We start from the raw sequence: 27,023 nt of genomic DNA on the forward strand, positions 1-27,023 counted from the left end.
ATGAAACGTCCGAATATAAGACTCATTGGTGTCCCAGAAGGGGAAGAAAAGGGTAAAGGTCTAGGAAGAGTATTCAAAGAAATTGTTGGGGAAAACTTCCCAAATCTTCTAAACAACATAAATACACAAATCATAAATGCTCAGCGAACTCCAAATAGAATAAATCCAAAAAAACCCACTCCGAGACATATACTGATCACACTGGCAAACATAGAAGAGAAGGAGCAAGTTCTGAAAGCAGCAAGAGAAAAGCAATTCACCACATACAAAGGAAACAGCATAAGACTAAGTAGTGACTACTCAGCAGCCACCATGGAGGCGAGAAGGCAGTGGCACGATATATTTAAAATTCTGAGTGAGAGGAATTTCCAGCCAAGAATACTTTATCCAGCAAAGCTCTCCTTCAAATTTGAGGGAGAGCTTAAATTTTTCACAGACAAAGAAATGCTGAGAGAATTTGCTAACAAGAGACCTGCCCTACTGGAGATACTAAAGGGAGCCCTACAGACAGAGAAACAAAGACAGGACAGAGAGACTTGGAGAAAGGTTCAGTACTAAAGAGATTCGGTATGGGTACAATAAAGGATATTAATAGAGAGAGGGAAAAATATGGCAAACATAATCCAAAGGATAAGATGGCCGATTCAAGAAATGCCTTCACGGTTTTAACGTTGAATGTAAATGGATTAAACTCCCCAATTAAAAGATATAGATTCGCAGAATGGATCAAAAAAAATGAACCATCAATATGTTGCATACAAGAGACTCATCTTAGACACAGGGACACAAAGAAACTGAAAGTGAAAGGATGGAAAAAAATATTTCATGCAAGCTACAGCCAAAAGAAAGCAGGTGTAGCAATATTAATCTCAGATAAAATAGACTTCAAATGCAGGGATGTTTTGAGAGACAAAGAAGGCCACTACATACTAATAAAAGGGGCAATTCAGCAAGAAGAAATAACAATCGTAAATGTCTATGCACCCAATCAAGGTGCCACAAAATACATGAGAGAAACATTGGCAAAACTAAAGGAAGCAATTGATGTTTCCACAATAATTGTGGGAGACTTCAACACATCACTCTCTCCTATAGATAGATCAACCAGACAGAAGACCAATAAGGAAATTGAAAACCTAAACAATCTGATAAATGAATTAGATTTAACAGACATCTACAGGACATTACATCCCAAATCACCAGGATACACATACTTTTCTAGTGCTCACGGAACTTTCTCCAGAATAGATCATATGCTGGGACATAAAACAAGCCTCAATAAATTTAAAAAGATTGAAATTATTCAAAGCACATTCTCTGACCACAATGGAATACAATTAGAAGTCAATAACCATCAGAGACTTAGAAAATTCACAAATACCTGGAGGTTAAACAACACACTCCTAAACAATCAGTGGGTTAAAGAAGAAATAGCAAGAGAAATTGCTAAATATATAGAGACGAATGAAAATGAGAACACAACATACCAAAACCTATGGGATGCAGCAAAAGCAGTGCTAAGGGGGAAATTTATAGCACTAAACGCATATATTAAAAAGGAAGAAAGAGCCAAAATCAAAGAACTAATGGATCAACTGAAGAAGCTAGAAAATGAACAGCAAACCAATCCTAAACCAAGTACAAGAAAAGAAATAACAAGGATTAAAGCAGAAATAAACGACATAGAGAACAAAAAAACAATAGAGAGGATAAATATCACCAAAAGTTGGTTCTTTGAGAAGATCAACAAGATTGACAAGCCCCTAGCTAGACTGACAAAATCAAAAAGAGAGAAGACCCATATAAACAAAATAATGAATGAAAAAGGTGACATAACTGCAGATCCTGAAGAAATTAAAAAAATTATAAGAGGATATTATGAACAACTGTATGGCAACAAACTGGATAATGTAGAAGAAATGGACAATTTCCTGGAAACATATGAACAACCTAGACTGACCAGAGAAGAAATAGAAGACCTCAACCAACCCATCACAAGCAAAGAGATCCAATCAGTCATCAAAAATCTTCCCACAAATAAATGCCCAGGGCCAGATGGCTTCACAGGGGAATTCTACCAAACTTTCCAGAAAGAACTGACACCAATCTTACTCAAACTCTTTCAAAACATTGAAAAAAATGGAACACTACCTAACTCATTTTATGAAGCTAACATCAATCTAACACCAAAACCAGGCAAAGATGCTACAAAAAAGGAAAACTACCGGCCAATCTCCCTAATGAATATAGATGCAAAAATCCTCAACAAAATACTTGCAAATCGAATCCAAAGACACATTAAAAAAATCATACACCATGACCAAGTGGGGTTCATTCCAGGCATGCAAGGATGGTTCAACATAAGAAAAACAATCAATGTATTACAACACATTAAAAACTCGAAAGGGAAAAATCAATTGATCATCTCAATAGATGCTGAAAAAGCATTTGACAAAATCCAACATCCCTTTTTGATAAAAACACTTCAAAAGGTAGGAATTGAAGGAAACTTCCTCAACATGATAAAGAGCATATATGAAAAACCCACAGCCAGCATAGTACTCAATGGTGAGAGACTGAAAGCCTTCCCTCTAAGATCAGGAACAAGACAAGGATGCCCGCTGTCACCACTGTTATTCAACATTGTGCTGGAAGTGCTAGCCAGGGCAATCCGGCAAGACAAAGAAATAAAAGGCATCCAAATTGGAAAAGAAGAAGTAAAACTGTCATTGTTTGCAGATGATATGATCTTATATCTAGAAAACCCTGAGAAATCAACGATACACCTACTAGAGCTAATAAACAAATTTAGCAAAGTAGCGGGATACAAGGTTAATGCACATAAGTCAGTAATGTTTCTATATGCTAGAAATGAACAAACTGAAGAGACACTCAAGAAAAAGATACCATTTTCAATAGCAACTAAAAAAATCAAGTACCTAGGAATCAACTTAACCAAAGATGTAAAAGACCTATACAAAGAAAACTACATAACTCTACTAAAAGAAATAGAAGGGGACCTTAAAAGATGGAAAAATATTCCATGTTCATGGATAGGAAGGCTAAATGTCATTACCTAGGAATCAACTTAACCAAAGATGTAAAAGACCTATACAAAGAAAACTACATAACTCTACTAAAAGAAATAGAAGGGGACCTTAAAAGATGGAAAAATATTCCATGTTCATGGATAGGAAGGCTAAATGTCATTAAGATGTCAATTCTACCCAAACTCATCTACAGATTCAATGCAATCCCAATCAAAATTCCAACAACCTACTTTGCAGACTTGGAAAAGCTAGTTATCAAATTTATTTGGAAAGGGAAGATGCCTCGAATTGCTAAAGACACTCTAAAAAAGAAAAACGAAGTGGGAGGACTTACACTCCCTGACTTTGAAGCTTATTATAAAGCCACAGTTGCCAAAACAGCATGGTACTGGCACAAAGATAGACATATAGATCAATGGAATCGAATTGAGAATTCAGAGATAGACCCTCAGATCTATGGCCGACTGATCTTTGATAAGGCCCCCAAAGTCACCGAACTGAGCCATAATGGTCTTTTCAACAAATGGGGCTGGGAGAGTTGGATATCCATATCCAAAAGAATGAAAGAAGACCCCTACCTCACCCCCTACACAAAAATTAACTCAAAATGGACCAAAGATCTCAATATAAAAGAAAGTACCATAAAACTCCTAGAAGATAATGTAGGAAAACATCTTCAAGACCTTGTATTAGGAGGCCACTTCCTAGACTTTACACCCAAAGCACAAGCAACAAAAGAGAAAATAGATAAATGGGAACTCCTCAAGCTTAGAAGTTTCTGCACCTCAAAGGAATTTCTCAAAAAGGTAAAGAGGCAGCCAACTCAATGGGAAAAAATTTTTGGAAACCATGTATCTGACAAAAGACTGATATCTTGCATATACAAAGAAATCCTACAACTCAATGACAATAGTACAGACAGCCCAATTATAAAATGGGCAAAAGATATGAAAAGACAGTTCTCTGAAGAGGAAATACAAATGGCCAAGAAACACATGAAAAAATGTTCAGCTTCACTAGCTATTAGAGAGATGCAAATTAAGACCACAATGAGATACCATCTAACACCGGTTAGAATGGCTGCCATTAAACAAACAGGAAACTACAAATGCTGGAGGGGATGTGGAGAAATTGGAACTCTTATTCATTGTTGGTGGGACTGTATAATGGTTCAGCCACTCTGGAAGTCAGTCTGGCAGTTCCTTAGAAAACTAGATATAGAGCTACCATTCGATCCAGCGATTGCACTTCTCGGTATATACCCGGAAGATCGGAAAGCAGTGACACGAACAGATATCTGCACGCCAATGTTCATAGCAGCATTATTCACAATTGCCAAGAGATGGAAACAACCCAAATGTCCTTCAACAGATGAGTGGATAAATAAAATGTGGTATATACACACGATGGAATACTACGCGGCAGTAAGAAGGAACGATCTGGTGAAACATATGACAACATGGATGAACCTTGAAGACATAATGCTGAGCGAAATAAGCCAGGCACAAAAAGAGAAATATTATATGCTAACACTAATGTGAACTTTGAAAAATGTAAAACAAATGGTTTATAATGTAGAATGTAGGGGAACTAGCAGTAGAGAGCAATTAAGGAAGGGGGAACAATAATCCAAGAAGAACAGATAAGCTATTTAACGTTCTGGGGATGCCCAGAAATGACTATGGTCTGTTAATTTCTGATGGATGTAGTAGGAACAAGTTCACTGAAATGTTGCTATAGTATGTAACTTTCTTGGGGTAAAGTAGGAACATGTTGGAAGTTAAGCAGTTATCTTAGGTTAGTTGTCTTTTTCTTACTCCCTTGTTATGGTCTCTTTGAAATGTTCTTTTATTGTATGTTTGTTTTCTTTTTAACTTTTTTTTTCATACAGTTGATTTGAAAAAAGAAGGGAAAGTTAAAAAAAAAAAAAAAAAAGAAAAGAAAAAAGACAAACAAGGAAAAAAAAAAGATGTAGTGCCCCCTTGAGGAGCCTGTGGAGAATGCAGGGGTATTCGCCTACCCCACCTCCATGGTTGCTAACATGACCACAGACATAGGGGACTGGTGGTTTGATGGGTTGAGCCCTCTACCATAAGTTTTACCCTTGGGAAGACGGTTGCTGCAAAGGAGAGGCTAGGCCTCCCTGTATTTGTGCCTAAGAGTCTCCTCCTGAATGCCTCTTTGTTGCTCAGATGTGGCCCTCTCTCTCTGGCTAAGCCAACTTGAAAGGTGAAATCACTGCCCTCCCCCCTACGTGGGATCAGACACCCAGGGAAGTGAATCTCCCTGGCAACGTGGAATATGACTCCCGGGGAGGAATGTAGACCCGGCATCGTGGGATGGAGAACATCTTCTTGACCAAAAGGGGGATGTGAAAGGAAATGAAATAAGCTTCAGTGGCAGAGAGATTCCAAAACGAGCCGAGAGATCACTCTGGTGGGCACTCTTACGCACACTTTAGACAACCTTTTTTAGGTTCTAAAGAATTGGGGTAGCTGGTGGTGGATACCTGAAACTATTAAACTACAACCCAGAACCCATGAATCTCGAAGACAGTTGTATAAAAATGTAGCTTATGAGGGGTGACAGTGGGATTGGGAATGCCATAAGGACCAAACTCCACTTTGTCTAGTTTATGGATCGATGTGTAGAAAAGTAGGGGAAGCAAACAAACAGACAAAGGTACCTAGTGTTCTTTTTTACTTCAATTGCTCTTTTTCACTCTAATTATTATTCTTGTTATTTTTGTGTGTGTGCTAATGAAGGTGTCAGGGATTGATTTAGGTGATGAATGTACAACTATGTAATGGTACTGTAAACAATCAAAAGTACAATTTGTTTTGTATGACTGCGTGGTATGTGAATATATCTCAATAAAATGATGATTAAAAAATAAAAAAAAAAAAAAAAATAAAAATAAAATGCTTCTGGTCCACCCTTGCATTTTATATAGAGAGAGACTGAGCTCCAAGGAGGTGAGGAGGCTAAGTGACCTTGCAGAGGGGATGACAGTGTTGGCGCTGCTTCCAGCAGCCCGGAAGTCCCCTGTGCAAAGAGTCTTTTTTCTACTCTCATGGAAAGATACAAACCCCTTCACACTGCTCATTTATTAAAAGACTGAAAATCCAAGGATTGCTCAGTATGTGTTTTCAGGTCAGATTTTAAAGAGAACATCCATGGTGTCTAATATAGTAGCTGCTAGCCACATGTGGCTATTGAGTTCTTGAAATGTGACTAGTCCAAATCAGCATGTGCTAAAAAATGTAAAATACACATTGGATTTTGAAGACTAGGTATGAAAAAAATGTAAACTGTCTCAATAGTCTTTATATCAACTACATGTTGAAATGATAAATTTTAGATCTACCGGGTTGAATAAAAAATATTATTAAAATTAAAAAAAAAAAAAAAAAAAAAAAAAAAGACACACACTATTGTGATGGTTACAGAAATACTGTCTTTTCCTTGGAAAAAATACAGAGCTTTGTTCTATAATGATCTGGAAAAAAAAAATAGTATTTCCCAAATCAAGCCTGGAAGAATGTGTGAAAAAAACTGCATACAAGTTCCTTTTCAAGTCCCCTCCGTCATGCCTAATTTGATGCTAAAATAGTGCAGCCCCGAATGAAGGGTATCTGCTAAAGTAGAGTGAATTTGGACTGTGAAGTGACAATGCAAATCTAAATTATCACATTTGCTTTCACTTAAGAAACTGGAGAAATCTCCCACTTCCTAGCTGTGTTCTCTATGATTGAAAGGATCTTTACCACCAACCTCCAAGCAGTAAATCAAAAAGCAGCAAACCAATAACAATATAAATCACTCAAAACAGGCAGAGTCCAGGGTTTTGATAAGGAGGAATTTTGAAGAAAAAAAAAAAAAAAAGAAAATTAAAAACGTATTCTGAGTTACAGAGCAGAGAGAGTGAGGAGGCCCTGTCTGGCTCCTGCTCTCACAGCCACTGCAGTGCACTGAGCTTGACAGAGACAGAGCCGGGGCAAGTGTGAGTCGTGTGGACACAGGGTGACTCTGTGCCTTGCGGGTGAAAAATAGCTAGACATGGGCATAGGAGACCCCAAGAAGCCAAGAGGCAAGAAGTTGTCATGCACATTCTTCATGCAAACTTGCCAGGAGTAGCGCAAGAGAAAGTACCCGAACCTTCAGTCAACTTTTCAGAGTTTCCTAAGAAGGGCTCAGAGAGGTGTAAGACCATGCCTGCGAAAGAGAAAGGAAAATTTGAAGAACTGGCCAAGGCGGACAAGGCCCGTTATGAAAGAGAAATGAAAACCTATATCCTTCCTAAAGGGAAGACACAAAAGAAGATGAAGCATCCCAATGCACCCAAGAGGCTTCCTTTGGCTTTTTTCTTATTTTGTTCTGAGCATCGCCCCAAAATCAAAGGCGAAATCCTGGCCTATCCACTGGCGATTTTGCAAAGACACTGGGAGAGATGTGGAATAAGACCATGGCAGGTGACAAGCAGCCGAATGAAAAGATGACGGCTAAGCTAAAGAGAAGCATGAAAAGAATATTGCTGCATATCTAAAGGAAAGTCGGATACAGCAAAAAAGGGAGTTGTCAAGGCTGAAAAAAGCAAGAAAAAGAAGGAGAAGGGAGACAAAGAAGATGAGGAAGATGAGGATGAGAAAGAAGATAAAGAAGATGATGATAAATAAGTTGTTCTAGCGCAGTTTTTTTCCTTGTCTATAAAGCACTTAACTCCCCTATACACAACTCACTCCTTCTTTGTAAGATGCGTTTTTAAACTGTACAGTATCTTTCTTTGTATAGATTACACACTGCCAAATGTGTCTTTAGAGAGCCCTGTCCTGGTGGCCTTTTCAAAGCCACTAACCTTCCTGGTATAACATGGGGGTTGTAAACTGGAATGGAAATGTAAAGCAGGTTCTTGTGGGTGCACAGCACAAATTATATATGGGGATGGTAGTGTTTTATCTTCAGTTGTCTCTGATGCAGCTTATCCAAAATAATTGTTCCATTAAGTGAGTTCCATTTTGTAATTGCCCACCCCCCCAAAAAAAAATTGCAGCTGTTTTGTTGACATTCTGAGTAAATACAATTTTTTAATTAAAATAAAAAAGTACTCTGGTTCCTTATCTTATGTTAATGCAGTCAGCACAAATCAGAAGGGTATTTTCTGTTACAGAACAACCTAAAAATCTGGCATATATTTGGAGAACTGAAACAAACCAAGAAACTTGACTAAATTTTACATTTCTGGAGACTGAGAGGGCAGCGGCGCACCATCAGAGGACCCCGTCCAGCATTCTCACACCAGATTAGATTTTCCAAAGTATCCCTACTTCCTATGCCCATTCATTCCAGGTTATCCCATTTTATATTTAAAAATCTGCATGTTTCAGTTGAACTATAGCTTGTAGTATCCTGATCTCAGACTGAGAAATCAAGTTCAGCTCTCCACAGGGACATAAATCCTTGATGTAACTTCCCCCATTCTCCTGAATGTAAGTAGTAGCAATAATAAATGCATACGTTTTAAAATTTTAACTAAATAATAATAGCAGCTAACCTTTATAACTGACATGTGCCTGACAGTGATTCTAAGCACATTTTATAGGTCAAGTAACTGAATCATCAAATAATTCCATACTAAGAAGATAGACTTTATCAGCAGACCACTGAGCTGGGGCTTTTCCTCTTAATATGTGCCCATTTAAAACCAAAGGAAACACGGAGAAATAAACACAGTGCTGTTTAAGGAGAGGAGTAAAATGGGTGAAACTTTTATTATTAATAATGTCGCTCTTATTAATCCTATTTACCCTGGATAAATCAGGCTTCAGAGATGTTGTGTCTCAGAATTACAGGAAAACACAGGAGGAAGGGGAGGTTTCAACTCAGGTCTGTCTGAGTCCAGACTTCTGTACCCCCTCACCTCACCCCAAGATAAGCTAATGTTATAATACATCTCCTTCAGGTCCTTATGCAAATTTTAGGTAGTTGAGGTGACACTTCTATATTATTCTATATCGTGATATTTTCTCCACTCTAATTATATCATAACCATTTCCCATAATATTGCAAGCTCTTTAAAAACATTGTTTTAAATGGATATATAATATTGCAATGCAAGGCTCCATAATTCACTCATCTGTACCTTTGTTTTGTGTATGTCAGCTACTTACAAATTTTCAAATTATAAATTAGGCTCCAATAAAGATTTTTCCATATAAAACCTCTTCTGTTCTTTATCTTAGATTTTTCTGAAGCTAGATTTGCTCTTTTTTTTTTTCTTAAATAAATGAGCAACCCACAAGATATCAAGACAAAAAGAAATAATGAAATTTGAATGTACAGATATCAGCAGTTTGATTTATGGGTTAACTAAATGAATATGCATTAACAACCAGAAAGGCCAATAATCAATCCAGGTTTTATAGTTCAATCTACCTACACGAACAACCCTACCATCAGGGGGCTCAGACTGAAAGGAACCATATCAAGAGATAGAGCTGACAAAGAATGAGTGGGGGAAAAAATCTGGCATGGGCAATAAACCAGATGTACTGAAAAGAGGCAGAGCAAAGATAGATGTTGAACATAAATTTTAAAATATACTGCAAACAGCAGAAATGACAAATAGAAGAAAGGAGTGGATTAGAATTTACTAAAGAAAATAGTGTGGATGTGTGCAGTAAACACAATGCTCTGCTTTTTGTAAGCACAAGCTTCTAGAACTGCTAGCAGATTGAACCAGAATTACAAAAAGGATATTAACTAAATTGAAACACTCTGATGGAGTATCATTTCTCTATACTTCATAAAATAAAACCAGATAAAAACTCTTGCCAATTTCACCATGAGTTATGGATAAGATTTACATTTCCCAATGAAAATAAGAAATCACATTTTATGCCTGTATATATAAATATTACTTCATCCGGAGCACATGGGAGAAACAAACATGGGAGGTGACATGAAACGATGACTTCTCAACAGCAAACCTTTCCTAAACGAACCTAAATGATTAATGGAAAACAGTGTCACATTTATTATACCTCCGCAACCTGGACTTGTTCTTGAAAAATACCTCCAGAAACAAATATAAAACAAAGTAAAGCTGGAAACAGAACAGAAGTAATGCAGAGACCAGTCAATAAAGAGGGTCACAAAGGAGAGCATTCCTAAAGAAAAGGCAGGTCTGAAGAATTTCCCAATTTTGAAAGTGCCCATGCCTCGTCTATGGGAATTGCATTACATCTGCCAATATTAGTCGATATTCATCTTGTCCTTCAACAGATCACTTAACCTGGGCTAAAAATGGTTCAATTACTATTTTAATTCATTCAGTTTGTCTAAATGTAGTTCTTTTGACATGAGTTGACTAACAGTATAGTCAAAATCTGTGAGGAAATTATACATGAACATCTAAATGCAGACATAAATGTCGGTGTAGGAGTAGGAAAGGCATAGGCATATGTTTACGTACATGTTCTGCCCAAGGTCCCAAAGCTAGTGAGTGAGGGGGCAGGAACTCTAATCCATCTGCCTCCAGGGTCCACAGCCCTTCTACAAAAACAATGTACTGCACCACCCAATAAAACCACATCGTAAAGTGGGACATGCTTTTGATATTACAGTGGTATGACTAAAGCTATGTGGAACACATGGTTCTTATCGACAAATATGGAAGACACTATGCAAGAATTTTATTGGAGTAGTGGAACCATACACTTGTTTATTTTGGTTTATTTTGAATTTTGTTAAAATGTGGTCTTATAGTACACACTTTTTTCTCCCAGAAATTAAAATATATAAGTTTGACTACAACTCAAGACTACTCTCAATGACTCTAATTCTGATTAAACTAAAGAGCTTTTTCCCTTGTATGATCGTCCTCTCCATTGTATACAGAGATGGAAAGAGAAATTAGGCAATTGATGATTAAGAAGTACGGAATGTTCAATAAGGCTCACTGCAAAGGTTCCTAGATTGTAAGCTCTTACAGCAGTCACATCTATTGCTAAGTTTTAACTGTTATTCCTAAATTCTGAGATGCTGAGCTCTTTGGGTATGACCTGGTAGTTCCCTGGAACTTGGATATCTATGCAACACCTGAGACTCACAGTTAGAGTTCTGTAGCTCTGAAATGCAGCATTGCTCCATATAGCAACTGCTAAAGAAAAGTTGAATAAGATCAGACTCCAATTAGAGATATGAATGAAATGGACCTGGTTAGGAGTAAAGGTAAGGTAAATCAGAATACAGGGTAAAGGATGATATTGACTGTATTTTAAAACTTCAACTTCTGTGTAAGACCAAAGAAAGAGATACTTATTTGGTACAAAATTTAAATTTTCTGCCACATATTACCTAATTTAACCTGTATGACCAGTTTATTTAAACAGCATAATTACATTGAACCTAGAATACAGAATGAGATCCTGTTATGCTGTACTGGTTAATGTTATATCCCAATGTGTTCCATAGTACTCTGGGCAGAAAATAAAAAAGTATTTGCAAAGTCCCCTTGAGGGATGGGGGTAAAATATAGAAATATTAAACTTCCCCACCTAGGGAACTCAGGATATTCTCTCAAGCATTAGGGATTCCCAATTTAATAAGCCAAGCCCTCAATCTTGGGGCTTGCCCTTATGAAACTTATTCCTGCAAAGGAGACGCTAAGCCTATTTATAAGTATGCTTAAGAGTTACCCCCAGAGAACCTCTTTTGTTGCTCAGATGTGGCCTCTCTCTGTAAGCCAACTCTACAAATAAACTCACTACCCTTCCCCCATGTGCGATATGACTCCCAGGGGTGTAAATCTCCCTGGCAATGTGGGAAAGGACTTCCAGGTATGAGCCTGGCCCTGGCATTGTGGGATTGCGAAAGCCTTCATGACCAAAAGGATGAAAAGAAATGAAACAAAATAAAGTTCCAGCGGATGAGAGATTTCAAATAGTCAAGAGGTCATTCTGAAGGCTATTCTTATGCACTATATAGATACACCTTTTATTAGAATAGATAGAAGGAGATGCCTGAAACTACAGAATTGTAATCCAGTAGCCTTGATTCTTGATGATGATTGCATAACTAGCTAGCTTTTATGGGGTGACCATCTGATTTTGAGAACCTTGTGCCTGACACTCCCTGATCCAGTGTATATGGGTAGATAAGCAATAAAAGAAAGATTAAATAAATAAATAAATAAATAATGGGGGTAAGGGGTATGGGGTATTTTGGGTGTTCTTTTTTAATTTTATTTTTTTATTTTTTTAATTTTTTGAGTAATAAAAATGCTCTAAAATTGTGGTGAAAAATGCACAACTATATGATGATACATGAGCCACTGATTGTATTATTTGGATGGTTCATATGGTGTGTGAATATATCTCAATAAAATTGCATAAAAAAAGAGAGAGATGGGAAGAACCTCAGATTTTTGCATGTCAGGTAACTGCATAAAACATTCCATTCTTCAATTGAGTTGTTTTCACTATCTTCTGCAGATATTCTCCCACATTTAACACAACCACCTCAAATTGTGGGCACAAATATCTATGACACAAATGTCTCATGAACACAGTAAGAATCAAGACTCTTACTTCTGGGTGAGGGTGAAAGCAACAGAAGGGGAATACCAATCAATAACTATCAATCATTCATGCTGTACAAGATACTGCAAAGAGTACTTCAGGGGAATAAATAAGTTGGAGCAAGACTGGTCCTGCATTCAAGAAACTTGAGTTCTCACAGCATACCTATGACCCACACTCAGAAAGAGAAGAACGCTCCTAAGAGGTAACCAAGGAGTTCTGAAGAGGTAGAAGTGATGACAAGAGGGCCAGAAGTAATTCACAGGAAGAAGAGACAACTTTGGGATGAGTCAGTTAGAAAACACTACAAGCTAGAGGTAAGATACCAGTTCAGTTCTTAAAGTATGTGGACCAGATTCAGATGAGGGAGAAGGGCAGCATAATGGCAAAAAAGAAATTATATTTGATGCCTCCTCACCCTGCTGCCTGGCTTAGTCATAAGTTTCCTTTGGAGCAGCCACCCTAACTAGCATAAACACAACTAGCAGGGCCTGTACCTCCATATGGTTTGGATGATAAGAGCTGCCCTCTGCTTCCCCAAATAGCCTCCTGCCTCTTCTTCTCTGAAAATGGACCCTTGCCCTTTCATGCCACATAATTTACTTGAAAGTTCCATATCTCTGTATGGCTTGGATGATAAGAAGCTATCCTCAGATTCTCCAAATGGCTCTTGCTGCTTCTGCTTTTTTGTGACATCTAGTGAGAAACTTTCAATCCCCATGAGCCACAGGAAAGCCCTCCACCTCCCTGTTCCAGTTTGCTAAATCTGCCACTATATAAAATACCAGAAATGGATTGGCTTTTATAAAGGGGATTTATTAGGTTACAAATTTACAGTTCTAAGTCCATAAAAGTGTCAAAATTAAGGCATCAACCAGAGGATACCTTCACTGAAGAAAGGCCAATGGCACCTGGAACACCTCTGTTAGCTGGGAAGGCACGTGGTGGCATCTGCTGTTCCTTTGTTCTCAGGTTGCGTTTCAAAATGGCTTTCTCCAAATTATCTCTGGGCCTCTGTCTCTTTCAGCCTCTCTCAGCTCTCTGCTTGGTTCTCCTGGGGTGTTCCTCTCTAAGCATCTGGGAGTCCTCTCTTAGCTTCTCTGGGGCAAACTCTGGGCTTCAGCTCTTAGCTTAGCATCTCCACATGTCCTTCTGTCTGCATCTCCCAGCATCTCCAAGCATCTGGGTCTGTGTGGGCTCTCAGCTCTCTTAAGGACTCCAGTGATCTAAGACCCACCCGGAATGAGCAGGGTCCACACCTCCATGGAAATGATCTAATCAAAAGGTCTCACCTACAGTTGTGTGGGTCACATCCTAGAAACATTCAATCAAAAGGTTCCACCCTAATCAAAAGACTAGTAAGTCTGCCCCCAAAAGACTGCGTTAAAGAACATGGCTTTTGTAGGGGACTAATAGATTCAAACCAGCACACTCCTCTCTGGGTCACAATAAAGGCAAGAAGAGCCAGGGACCCACTTGCACTTCCTGCCCCCCACTTCCATGGACCCTCACAGGAGCCTACTTTATGTAAGCCCCAAGCCCCTCCATCACCCGCATTCTCCCCACTTCCCCTCCGCCACTGCTGATCTAACAAAGCTGTCCTTTCATGCGTTCTCAGCTGGCTGGGTATCTGTGTTTACACGTCATCACCCAAAGAACTTACATATAACATCCCAACTGGCAGTCAGGTGAAGTTCCTCTTCTGCCCCTGGCCAAGTTCTAGTCCTTGTTGAAGGCCCTGTTGCCATCCCCACTCTACTCCTCTCTCCAATAGTACTTGCCGCCCAGGGCTTTGTGACCACTGGGCCTGCAGGGCCTAGCTCAGAGCCTGGCAGAGCCTGAATGAGTACACATTTCCGACCTGCTTCCAGCATGTAACTGTGAGCTCCTTGAGGACCCACAACTATTTGTTATCCTCAGCGCCTGACAATTTCTCAATAAATATTTAATGAATAGGCAGATGCAAACACTCCGTCTGATTTCTTTCCTTTTTATTACAGAGGAACAAGCATCAGAAAGAAAACCACAGCTCTGTTAAGAAATTAAGCCAGTTCCTTCAGGGGACCATTCAATAAAGGCTTGAAAAGATTTATATTATCTTAATGCTGCTGCCATCTATAAGCGACTTTAAAGCCCGTTCCTGCCACTGTCTTAACTAATACTAAGACAAACCATGTTATGGAGAAAGCAAAGGATTTGGAGTTAGAACACCTGGCAGTGCCACCTCTTAAGGGCTGTGCAAACTTGAAACAGTTACTTATGTTCTGTCAGTCTCAGCTTATATAAAACTCACCTTAAATAACACATAGGAAAGAACTCAACTGAAATGTCCAACCACATTAGTGGCCACTATCATTATTACTTAATGTGTTGGATAGAAACAGAAAAAAATCTGGAATTCTAAAAGGTATTCCTTCATCCAAAAAAGATACAAAGCGACACACGTCACGCTGGTGGAGAGGGTAGGAAGGATAATGGCTCTTCACTAAAAACCAGCTTCTTAATATGCCCTGCTTGTGAGATCATCTACTTTTTCCTTGCACAAATGGTGGTCATTTATGACTCAGGTTTTAGAGGTAGAAACAAATAAACAAAAACTTTAAACAAGGGAGATGAGGTGGCTACTCTAGTACTAAAATTTTATGCAAAACTGAATAAAAAAAGGTAACGAGTCAGACAGATAGCTGGGTTTCAGTCCTGGGTCTGGCTCTCACTATGGCCTGAAGTTGAATACTGTCAACAGAACAGCATGCAAAATAACTGTTTTTAAGAATGCTTGTTTCTTAATAAAGTCATTCACTTGTCTGTTCACCCACATATAGTCCCTGAGCTCGGTTTTGTTGGCCAGATGGCTGCTCTTACAGAGAGGACCCCACTGCTGCCTGGCAAGAGCTCTTACTGGGTCATAGGGAGGAAACCAACAAGCCATATGGGGTGAAGAGTGCTGTGCAAGAACCCAAATGGCTCTAATCTTGAAAATCCTTCCAAGATCTGTGCAATTCAAGGATGAAGCCAGGGCTCTAAGGATTCAGGTGGCTGGGAGTCCTTAAGGCCCCTAATGGGCTCCAAGATTAACCTGGGTCCCTTTGGCCCTCCCCAGGCAAGACCCAGGTGAATACAGTGCAGTCAAAACAGGAATGGGCTCACGCACAAGCAGAGCAAGAGCTGCCCAACCCAGACCACATCCTACCCAGTGGCACAAGCACCTCAGCACACCCTCTACTGTGTAACAATTGAAGACCTAAAAACGGCTGCTGGGACTATCTAGAAAGCCATGGGGGAACATTAGGTTAGTATGCAAAAATGGTGCGGAGAGCATAAATAACTTCTAACCAGCACACACAGAGACTGCATGTCATGCTCTCTTACTGGTGGTTCAGGGCTGCATCCACATCATCACAGCTCCTGAGGATACAGGAGTCTATAGGTGTCATCATCATTACCATCATATATATATATATACAGAAGTGACTATTAAAAAATACCTCACCATAAGGCTAATAAACTTAAAAACAAAACAAAAAGCAATGGAAGGATGATTGTGTTGCAGAAGGCATCTTAACTTAAATAAGGATACCCTGAACAAGCTCTCTTAAGAATTCACATGCTGAGTCCCAGTATTTGTCATAAAGTCCTCTCCGGACTCCTGCCTTTAACTCTGGGTTCTCTGCCAAAGATGGCCATAAGGACCCAGAAGCACGTGAGCTCAGTACTCTCCATTAATTTTTGTATATACACCTCAACTTTTTCAGGTGATTTTTTTTTTTTTTTTTTTAATTTTGAAACTCCCGGGTTTTGAAAAGATCTTATTTACTCTCAAACTGCATGCACTTACATTAATCAATTTTCCATTTTCTAGTCACTATTTCTGATCAGCACATATAATAACCACTGCCACCGCACTGAGCTGCCAGAACTCAAGCAAATAAAAGAGCAGAGCTTTTTTTTCACCTGCCTCCCTAACTTCAGGATTTCTGAAATACAGAAAATACACTCAAGGAACTCCAAGCAAGGAAGCACTGCTTTGCTTCCTTGCCTTATCCCTGTATCCCAGCCTACAACTTCCCAACTAAGAACTCTAATAGGGGCAACTTCCACACTGTCTGCCCAGGTTGCCCAGGCCTCCTTCCTCCCCAAGAAAGGCAACTGAGCCCCTTAGGCAGCTGGGTTCTGGGCTGCTAGGAGGGTCTCTACCCACTATTGTGGCTATCAAGCTGGAAACGGAGGCAGCAGCAACCCAGGCAGACATGAATGAAGTCAGGCCTGGGAGAGAGGAGACATAAGGAAAACATGAGAAACCAGGACCAGAGAGGGATGGTGATAGGGTGATACGGGTGGAAATATAGCTCATACAAAAGACCATGTTGAAGTCCTGATCCCCATGAATGTGACCTTATTTGGAAATAGGGTCTTTGCAGATACAAGTCCATAAGCATGAGGTCAGACTAAATTAGGGTGGACCCTTAATCCAATATGCCTGGTGCCCTCATAAGGAGAAGAGAGACACAGAAACAGGGGAGAAGTTCTTATGAAGACATTAGGAGAGGCCAAGAGCCACAGAGCACCCAGGAATGCCCGCCACCACCCGAAGAGAGGCAAGGAGTCCTCCTCCAGAGCCTTCAGAGAGCGCATGGCCTTGCTGTTGTCTTGATCTGTTGTTTTATGCCACCACAGTGCAGAGAAATGAATACAGATGGGGAAGCCACGGGACACACAGGAAGCTGCAAACTGAAGAAGGACATTTGCCTTTTGGGAGCCTTCAGTTGCTGTATCCCCGACTATTGCTACCCTGGATGAGAAAGGCTGGCTAAATATTCCAATGCCACATGTAAAAAAAAACTATTTATTATAATGAAAAATTCTTTTCTCTCTGAGTTTCCCTTTTTTCTATTTATCTTTTGAAAAGACATCTAGAAAACTGACAGAGGGAAAAAAATGTTTCTTCATTTTTTTTTCCCCTCAGTGGTGAATCTCTAAGGGAACCAGTTTGAATGTCAAAAGAAAAAGGCATCTTCTCAGGAAAATATAAATATTTATAGACAGCATTACTCCATCACTCCTGAAATGTTAAACAGGGCCATTTCTCCATTCCCTTCTTTATTGATTTAGTTACGTGGTACATAATAATCAGAAAGCAAAAGCGGTAACAGTGGAACACAAGTCATCAGGTCATGCATCAAATAAATGCAGACCAAAACAGATTCATTAAATCTCTTTGTCATATATACCCAGAAGGTGGTAACAGAAACAAGAAATCTATGTTAAAACCAACCTAGCCTCGGCCCACCAGAGAGGGGCTGCTCAACTACCTTCTTCTGTGATGAGAACCTCCAAGTACATGAAATTCCTCCTCTGAGACAGACACTCCTAGGGTTAAGTCCTACCAATCTGACTGTGGAGCCAGTGGGAAGCAGAGGGAACAGAGTGAGATGGATTAGAAAAAAAAGCTGCATGGGTTCAAGTCCTCACTCAGCTGGAAAAATGTTTGGGCAACCCTCTTCAACTTTCTAGCCTTTCATTAAACTGGATAACTTCTAAGGTCCCTCCAGATTTGTTTTCTTCAGGTACCTAAAGTCTGCCTCTACCTACCTGGCTGTCCTCTTTCCAAGTGATGAGAAACCCGGGAATAAACAAAAGCTATGATTAGGCACTGCCAGAGTCCCACAACTTTTCCAATAGTTGTGAAAGAGTTCTCACTATATTATCAACTATTTCTATCAGCTTTTAAAGCCAAGAAATAGTGTTCCCTTAACTTTCACCTAATGAAGGATGTGGCGAGGCGGAGGTGGGGGGTGGGGTGGAGTTGCTAAGGAAATCCAAACTCAAGATTCATTTAGGAGTGATGAGGAAAGATAGCAAATGAACTATCTTGATGGGTCTGAAATTACCTTCAGTAATTGTAGAAGCCTGTGTTTGTGAGCAGTAATTGAGGTGGGGCTTAGTGCTTGGTGGTTTTCAAATGACTAGCCAAGTAACAGGAAGGCTTCATATTAAGGTACCCCATCTTTAAACCAAAAAAAAAAAAAAAATCAGTTAAATGAAAAGTTAATGGACACTAGTGATAGGGCATGCACACTGGAGGCCCTAGAAGGGTATAAAGAACACGTAAGACACAGTCCCTCATCCTAAAGGGCTTGGTGACTGGTTTGGGAAATAAGGCTGGTTGCCCAAGGAAGCAGTTCAATCTCAAAGAGGGAAGTTGGGTAAATTAGACTGTCATTAAAAACAAACAAACAACAACAAAAAAAACCAAACTCAATTTCTTTCAGGATATATATCTTACATGCTGAAGCCAACAAGACTAAAGAAATAATCTAAATAGGGCACAAGCTACTGTGACACTGGTTGTGACTTTACAGTGTTGCTAATGACCATTCTGGCTCCTCTTTTTAAGTGTTACACAACAGACAGCCACCTCACCAAATAAAAGAAGAAGAAAGAAAATTTCCTGACTTTGGAGACAGACAATTCTCTGAATTAAAAATGATGGAAAGAGGGTGTTAAAATGGTCTGTGCATCCTCATTTACCTTTTGAATGTTCATATATTTTCTAAGGGATTTTTCCAGGGCTTAAATGGACTAGAACTCCAAGCTTTAACTGCTGCCTGGGGCTTTATCCTAACTGGTTTTTAAATAGGATAATAAGCTCCCAAACTTATTTTGTCCCCATGACCTCCATATTTACCTTTCATTGGGTCCTAGAATCACTAGAAAAATGCAGAAAAGAAAAATATACCCAAAAACATATATTTAGGAATATGTGGGCAGATGAGTAGAAAATATGCAAAATTAGCATATCAATTATTCTCAATGAAACAAACATTTAATTAACATCTGCTCCGAGCCAAGCTCTTGCAAACAAAAAAAGGTTCGGAGAGGTCATCACTTAGTCTTACATGGAGCTGCCTCAGAATGTCAGGATGACTTCAGAAAATGCCTCACTTGGGGGAAAAAAACAAAACTAACAGATACTGACACCGAAGGCCCGCTCTAAAATATGAAATTGTAAAACCAAAAATCACAGCTGGTAATACCAAGATATCTCCCCGGAAGCTCAGCTCAGGGTTTTTTTCTAAGGAGGGGAATCATCTTGGAATCAGAATAACCTAGGAAACCGTTCCATGTGGCTGATGTGAAAGCACCATCTCACAGACAGATGGGAACGCCATTGACTGCTCAGTCATTATGTGTCATGCATGTTTAAAATGCTTCTCCCATTTGGCCCATCCAGGGACTACATGAAATCAGTGACACCTAGGAAGTGGTAGAGCCTAGATGAGGTCCACCAGGCGCCACTATACTAAACGTCCGAGGCGAACGACAGAAAATTAAGAGTCACACCATCACACGGGTCAGTCTCCAAGATAGTCTAGGGAACCCTTACGGGTTATCAGGGCAGGGAGTTCCTGGAGTGGGAGAAGGTGCAATGGAGTACCATACTTTTATGACTGAATCCTGTAAGCCACCCAGGACCATCTGCTCTGATTCTACAAACAAAAAGCAAACTTCTATTCTAGTCTCTGAGGGGGCTTCCAAGTGAAAATTCATCTGAAGAGCCCTTCCTGATATAGCAGATCCATCTCTCTTTACATCTACTTAAGGACAATAAACAAAGAGTCCATAAACAAAGATTTATGGAAGGGATTCTCAACATCCCACTTACGTTGGCTGACCAACTTTCTTTCCCCATGTACCATACACAGGAACACTCAACTCATCTTCTATTCCTAGATCTTACTTATGAGGATGAATCACCAAGACTCTACTTGATATCTAGATCTTCCTTTGAAAAACGTCTCTCTTTTTGCATACACAGAGAAAGCACATGGTCTCTACCATAATTCACACGCACTTACCATAATTCCATTTAATTCAACAAACACTTATTGAAGGTCTATTGCAAAAATGTTCTGAGTTAAGTATTAATATTATTTAAATGTCTGCTCCTGTTTCAATGGCATTGTCAAATTGGGATTACGCCTATACAAGGCACCCCAGAACAACCCAGTGGGATGTTCACCATGCAGTGAAACCTGAATTTGCTTTACAAATCCAAAGCAACCTGCGTGAGTACATGACAAGTTTCAAAACTACAATCATTTCAGTTTTACCCCAGAATTATACAGTGAATTATGAGCAAAAGAGAAAGAAAATTATAGTCCTCACCTTGTTACCAAGACTAACTGTAACATGAGCTTTAAATAGACCAGTGACTATCAATTAACGTCATTGTTAACCTTAAATTTCTCGGTGTAAAGAATCTAAGTATGCTATGAAATTCTGATTTCTATAGCAATAGTTTATAGAAAATGAGAACACTCACTTTCCCTGTTAACAGTCCATGTGTGATTTCACCCTTTTTGTAATTTTCTCTATTGAAAAGTAAAGTCACAGCACAATTAGAATGTTAATGGATTAAATTCCAATGCTAAACACTTCAAAACTCCACATGACACAAAGCACTAGAAACATAGCAGGATCCCTACCTGGAAAGAATTAAGAGAAGGGAAAATATGCAAGTTGAAAATTGCCTACTAGAAATTATTCATTCTGGAAGTTTTAATACTTAGAAAAGGCAAAGAAAATTAATGTACTTGATACTGATAATGTAACTGCATAATAACCAATTTTTAAAACTCAAATAAATAAAGGTAATTCTGATACAGCTAAGAGGCAAAACTGGTAACATGCATGCAGTATGGCTCTTTTTTTTAAAATAACATAGCATACCCAAAACAGTTCAACTTCTGCATTAGCCTCTAAAAAGCACATGTCAATGATTTACAATGTGATTCTGTACATGGCAAACCTCTTTGCCTATCTCAAGGATAACTGCAGCTATTAAATATTACAATTCTATGAATATATGGTAAAAGCAGAAATAAAGACTTTGCTTACCTAATTCCCTCCTTGGCTGGCTCCCAAAAATCACTAACTCCATCAGGAATGACAAAGGTACATCAAGACAGAAATGACATATCTATAAATTTCTCCTCATGATTAAACCAGCTGAGGTATTTGGGGTATAACTCCACTCTACCAAAAGGCAGAATGACACAGAAATTTTAATACCTAACCTTCCTTCCTGCATATCCAAGAGGAGGCTTCATCCCCTTAAGAATTCTCTTTTGCCAAGAAACAAAATGGTCTAACTACTACTAGAACCGCATCAGCTTCAGTGATAATGAAATTTTAAAAGGGATGTGTAATAAAGGCATGGCTAGCACAAACAAGCTTGATCCAAGGCTGTTCCTTGATTCTTTTACTACAGGCTTAACCTTAGCTCTTCCTTTCAACCCCCAAAATATGTCTACAATCTTATTTTAGTAGGGCAGAGTTTAAAAAACTTATGTTGATGTAACTGAGTATCTGCCAAGAGGAAACATATTTGTATTTGTCCTTGTACCAAGAGCAAACTACCTTTCTCCGGCTTTTTCTCTGCTGTGTCCACTGTCCAGCATCAAGTACCCTTCACGTCACCCATCTTCAGTTTCATCTCTATGTCAACTTCACACCAGTGCATCAGATACCTGATCCAACTAAGAGCTTACATTTGTAACTTTGCACATAGCATCGCATGGGCCTCTAAGAGCTGCATGTCCTTGGACAGGGCATTTACTATCTCTTAGTGTCACCTTCCCTGTCCATAAAACAAGTGGCCTCACAGTGGCCTTCTTGCATCCAATGCCACATGTTTGGTGTGCATTCATTCAGTTGGCCTGCCTGCAGCAGGGAGAAAGCTATTTTCATTCTCAGGATGTGATACTCGGTTGTCTCAAGAGAAGGGACTTTATAATTAGGGAAGAAAACAATAAAGGGCAGTAGTGAGTTGTTCATTTATTTCCCCACATTCAAGTCAATATTGCTTTGGCCTGCTAGGTCTTTAATTGCATGTAATCATCCAGGGGGCTACAGACTGGGTCTTGGCAGACATCAGCACACTACTTAAGTTATTATTCTAGGCAAAGTAGGCCATAAATATCTATTTTTGTTTTTTATTTTCCTTGTTCGATAGATGAAAGGCACAAAAATAATTCTGTGTATTTTCCTAAGACACAGAGCACACAATTCTAGCCAATACTAGATAGAATTATCACTGCAAAATTATTTGAGTCAATAATTCTAAAATCCTCAAACGCATGACCACCTTCTATTAAAATGTCTTAAATGTATGTCTATATTCTGAGGCCTTATATGTCCTATTATCCAAAGTATTTGCAAATCATTAGGATGAATGGTTTGAAGTCAAGGGGTGTAGGAAGACACATGCTCTCTAACTCACCTTCTGGCATGGTGGAGAATGTGGCATCCGCCCATTATTAGGATCTGATTGCAAATGGATTTCACAGGGAACTCAGGTCCCACACTCCCTATAGCCTAGCTGTACTCTGCCTCTCTCTATTGCACATTCACACATGAACGGGCCTGTAATCCTTCCTCTAGCATCCATTCCCATCTGCCCACTCAGATCTCTGCAGTCTCCAGAAAATGACATCACCAGAGCACAGTCTGAAAGCCAGGCTGGCAACATGGAAGCTCAGAACTGGCTGGATCTGAAAGAATCTCATTCTTTAAAAAGACAGGTGGCCCCATTTAAAATTCCTCCCTGCCCGTCAGCCCTTGCCTGTGCTTCCTCCCACCCTCCCTGACATCAAGTATATGCTGTGGAAGTTCCGGTCCCTGCCCTTGCCAGGGCATGTGAGCCTAGCTGTTCTCAGCAGCTGCTGGCTTCCAACAGAAGGTATGCTGAAACCTCTAGGACCATCTCATAGAGAAAGGCTTTCCCCCTATTTCTTGCTCTAGCTGCAGCCTGTGGCCTCTTACCTTTAATTCAATTAAAAAGATAAATTTATTGGTCTTTGACACTGAAAGATCCTCAGCTTACACTGCAGCCCGCAAAGCCTGACCATGTCCCTCCGTAGGGGGCTTTGCTACATAACAATATGTTGAAAGGTGCACGTTGTGACCACAATGGCTCCAACTTGGAAGAGCTCTCCTAACGTGTTCATTTCGGCATGAGTAACCAGGAAAAGTAGGTCAGGGGCCTGAGTCACAGTCTGAAGGCTGATGTTGCACATTCGCTAGCGAAGAGTTAAGACCCACAGTTCTGTGATTTGCAAGGCGCAAGCGGTGACATTTGCAGATCTTGGAACTGCCTACACTGTTACCCGACACCAGCCTTGATTTCCAGCACAATGACACAACACACACCTGCATCTTCCATTCATTCTGAAAGCCCAGCAATATACTCCTTAGGAAGCCAAAAGAAAAGGCAATTTAAAGATGTTATTGGTACAGGCAGCTTTGAGGTCACCATGCTCTAGCAGACCAAGGTAATAGCGTCTGATTAAGATGGGTTTGATTTTTCGTAGTCACATTGATTTGACTTTTCTTATTTGGTCAGTAGATGTCACATTAACGTGTTGTTTTCAGTCTTTAAACAAGTCCTCCTCTTGCCTTTATTCCCATCATGTGCTTACATACCTACTTGTAGACACACACACATGTACACACACACACTTTTGATATTACGCACTGGGCTGCTGAGGAATTAAGTCAGCCCTCCAGGGAGTCAAGAAAAGTGTTTTAAAACAGACTGCCAAAGAAGCAGAGGAAAACTGTCAAAGCTGATGTGTCTCTCCTTTCTCTATTCTTCCCTCCTAACTCTGCCCCCAAAGAGAAAACCTTATTTATGCTTTTTAAGAGCCCGATTTCTCAGGCAAAGCTACAAACAACACACTCACAAGTCCCATCCTATTTGAGCTCTTTCCACTTCAAGGCTTTCCTGGGCCAGAATACGCCACACCTTTCCATGAAGACACAGGAGAGGTGGCTCAGAGGTGCAAGACATGGCTGACTCATCGGGTGAGAAGCAAAGAACCTCCTGAAGTGCTACAATCACTTTAAAAACAATGAGAAAAATAATAACGCAAAACATCTAAGACTGGTTTTCTTAAACTTGGGAATGATTATGGAAGTATGCGATCATAGGGAAAGGGCACATGTCATTACAGGTCAAATTGTGGACCTTCCTTAACTTTCTATTAATGAAAGTTAAGTGTTTTTAGGGGATGGTTTAAGTTAAATTAGTAATTTAATACCAACCCCAATATATTACTTTTGAGTGGAATATAAAATTCTCACACAGCTCGATTAGGAAACTACCTGGAGCAGGGTCCTTCAAATTAACTTCTCAGACTCCCAGGGGATAACAGAATCTCTCACTTTCCTGATTATTTAGGGATATAGTGAAAATTCTATATTTCAGCCATCACAGTGTTAGCAACAAGGTATAAATTACAACAATATCCCAAGTAAAGAACCAAGTAAGGGCAGATCTGACATTAATGGTGAATTTGATAGGACACTCTTCAATAGAACAACAAATCAACCAACCTTCCAAAAGTAAGGGTCCATATGCCTCCCTTAGAATACTAGGACACATTCTAATGGATTCCCACTGTAATACCCTCATATCTTCATCCCCGTAACCCAGCCTAGAATTCTAAGCCTACTTTTTTCCTTCCCATCCAAACTCTACTCATCCTTCAAGGATTATCTCAAATGTTATCACCCATAGAAGCTTTCCTGAACTTCCCTGATCAGAATTAACTGTCCCTCCTCTATGAACCCACACAAAGTGTTCCTGCTTCTGCAGCACGAATTCTGATATTAACATGTATAGTGGTTAAGGGTACGTGTGACAGTCTATCCACAAGATTATAAAGCTCCTGGAAGAAAAGATGAGCCTGTATTCATGCTTCTCCGCCACACCAAACACCTTGCCTTACATACGGCATACACTCAATGACATTTGTTAATAACCCCAAAGGTCCGAGATTTTATATAAAGGATTATAATTATATGTCCATGAATTAAACTTGCCTTTGGGAATAAGGTTCATGGACCTATGCTGGTGAGTACATTATCTTCCAAGTTGCATGAGGCTTTTGTTGTCTGTAAGACCCAAAGGTAGTATCACAATCATACGGTTTCTGCAAAAAAAAAAAAGTACTCCTTTTCATACTTAGTTTCCAACAGGATCAACGCCCTCTAAAATGCCAGGACCTAAAATGATCAACTCATGAAGTTACATCTGATACAGGTAAGAAAAAAACAATACCTACTCTAAAAAGACTATCAAATGAACATTGACAAGATTTTTAAGGACAAAGAGACTTAAATAGTCTCGCCACAATTATAGTCAAGAGACTCTTGACTTAAATGGTCAAGGTATATGTTGAAACAAGTTTAATGAATTGATGGGTTTTATCATAATTTTGTTATTTTGTTTCTGTTTATATTGTAAAACTCTTCATATCCATATGAAAGTAGTGGGAACAGCATAGTGAAGCCTCATTTACACAACATCCAGTTCTAATTACAAACTCACAGATAATTTTGTTTCATCTCTACCCACTTTTTCCCTCTTCCCTCCCATGCATTATGTATGTATCTCTAAAAGGTGATGTTTATTTTTAGACATAATCACAATCAATTAATGATTTTCAAACCCTCTTCCTTTCACCAGCTAGAATGAATTACTACGCCAGCAAAAATCTACCTATTAGTCAAAGTCTGAAAGAAATGTCATTTCCTTCAGAAAATATTTCCTGATTGTCTCATGTTCTACTCCTCTTTCCCCCAACTTTCACACCCCCCTCCCTCCAAAGAAGATCTGATCTCACTTTTTGAAGCTTTGGGTACTTTGTTTACTCTCTATTATAAGAATTATCTTACTGTCTCCTATTTGCTTTGACCACCTCATTAAGGACTTAAGTACAATAAGCTACGTTTAATTCATCCAAGTGTTTTCTGTAACACAACAGTACTCAGATAAGCAAGATAACGGAAGTCAAAAACTTAGAGGCAAGATCATGGGAAAAGTGGGTGGGAAATGCCTATTTTCAGCTTGACCATGTGAGGCATGGGTTTGGGATCAGGAGAGTCCTCTTTCTCTCTCCCTATCCCTCAAATTTTGATCTCAGAATTTTTTACTAGAGTTTGACCAACTGAAAGGTGAAAAAAAACAAAACAGGAACTAGAATATAGAAATTCAATACATTCTCAGTTGATAAGCCCTTCTCTCATATTTTACTCTCTTACCAGAATTATTCTCATCCTAAATGGAACACATGAACCCAAAAGAAATAGGAAAAGCAAAGGGAAATAAGTTCTAAATCAAATGAAAAAAAAAAAAAAAAACTGTAATGATAACATTCAATATGCTAAGAAACAAAGGATTACAAAAAATGCTTATTCTAAATAAATATTAACAGTCATCTCTACCAAATGGTGATCACTGTTTGTGTTGACACAGCTTAACTAAAGTTTAAACTTTAGGTACAATGCATTTACATTTTATAGAGGTTTATGGTTTCACACATGAACCACA

The 27,023-nt window shown here is 39.3% G+C and overlaps 1 protein-coding gene and 1 pseudogene across 6 annotated transcripts in view; one reads left to right on the plus strand and one right to left on the minus strand.

The window, feature by feature from the left end:
* The window catches only part of TLN2 (talin 2), a 473,758-nt gene that overhangs the window by 232,818 nt on the left and 213,917 nt on the right, over nt 1–27,023 (minus strand). The gene's annotated exons all lie outside the window — the stretch shown is intronic.
* On the plus strand, nt 7,110–7,726 carry LOC119531935 (annotated as a pseudogene).

Source organism: Choloepus didactylus, chromosome 4 (assembly GCF_015220235.1).
Source record: "Choloepus didactylus isolate mChoDid1 chromosome 4, mChoDid1.pri, whole genome shotgun sequence".
Lineage (NCBI taxonomy): Eukaryota > Metazoa > Chordata > Mammalia > Pilosa > Megalonychidae > Choloepus > Choloepus didactylus.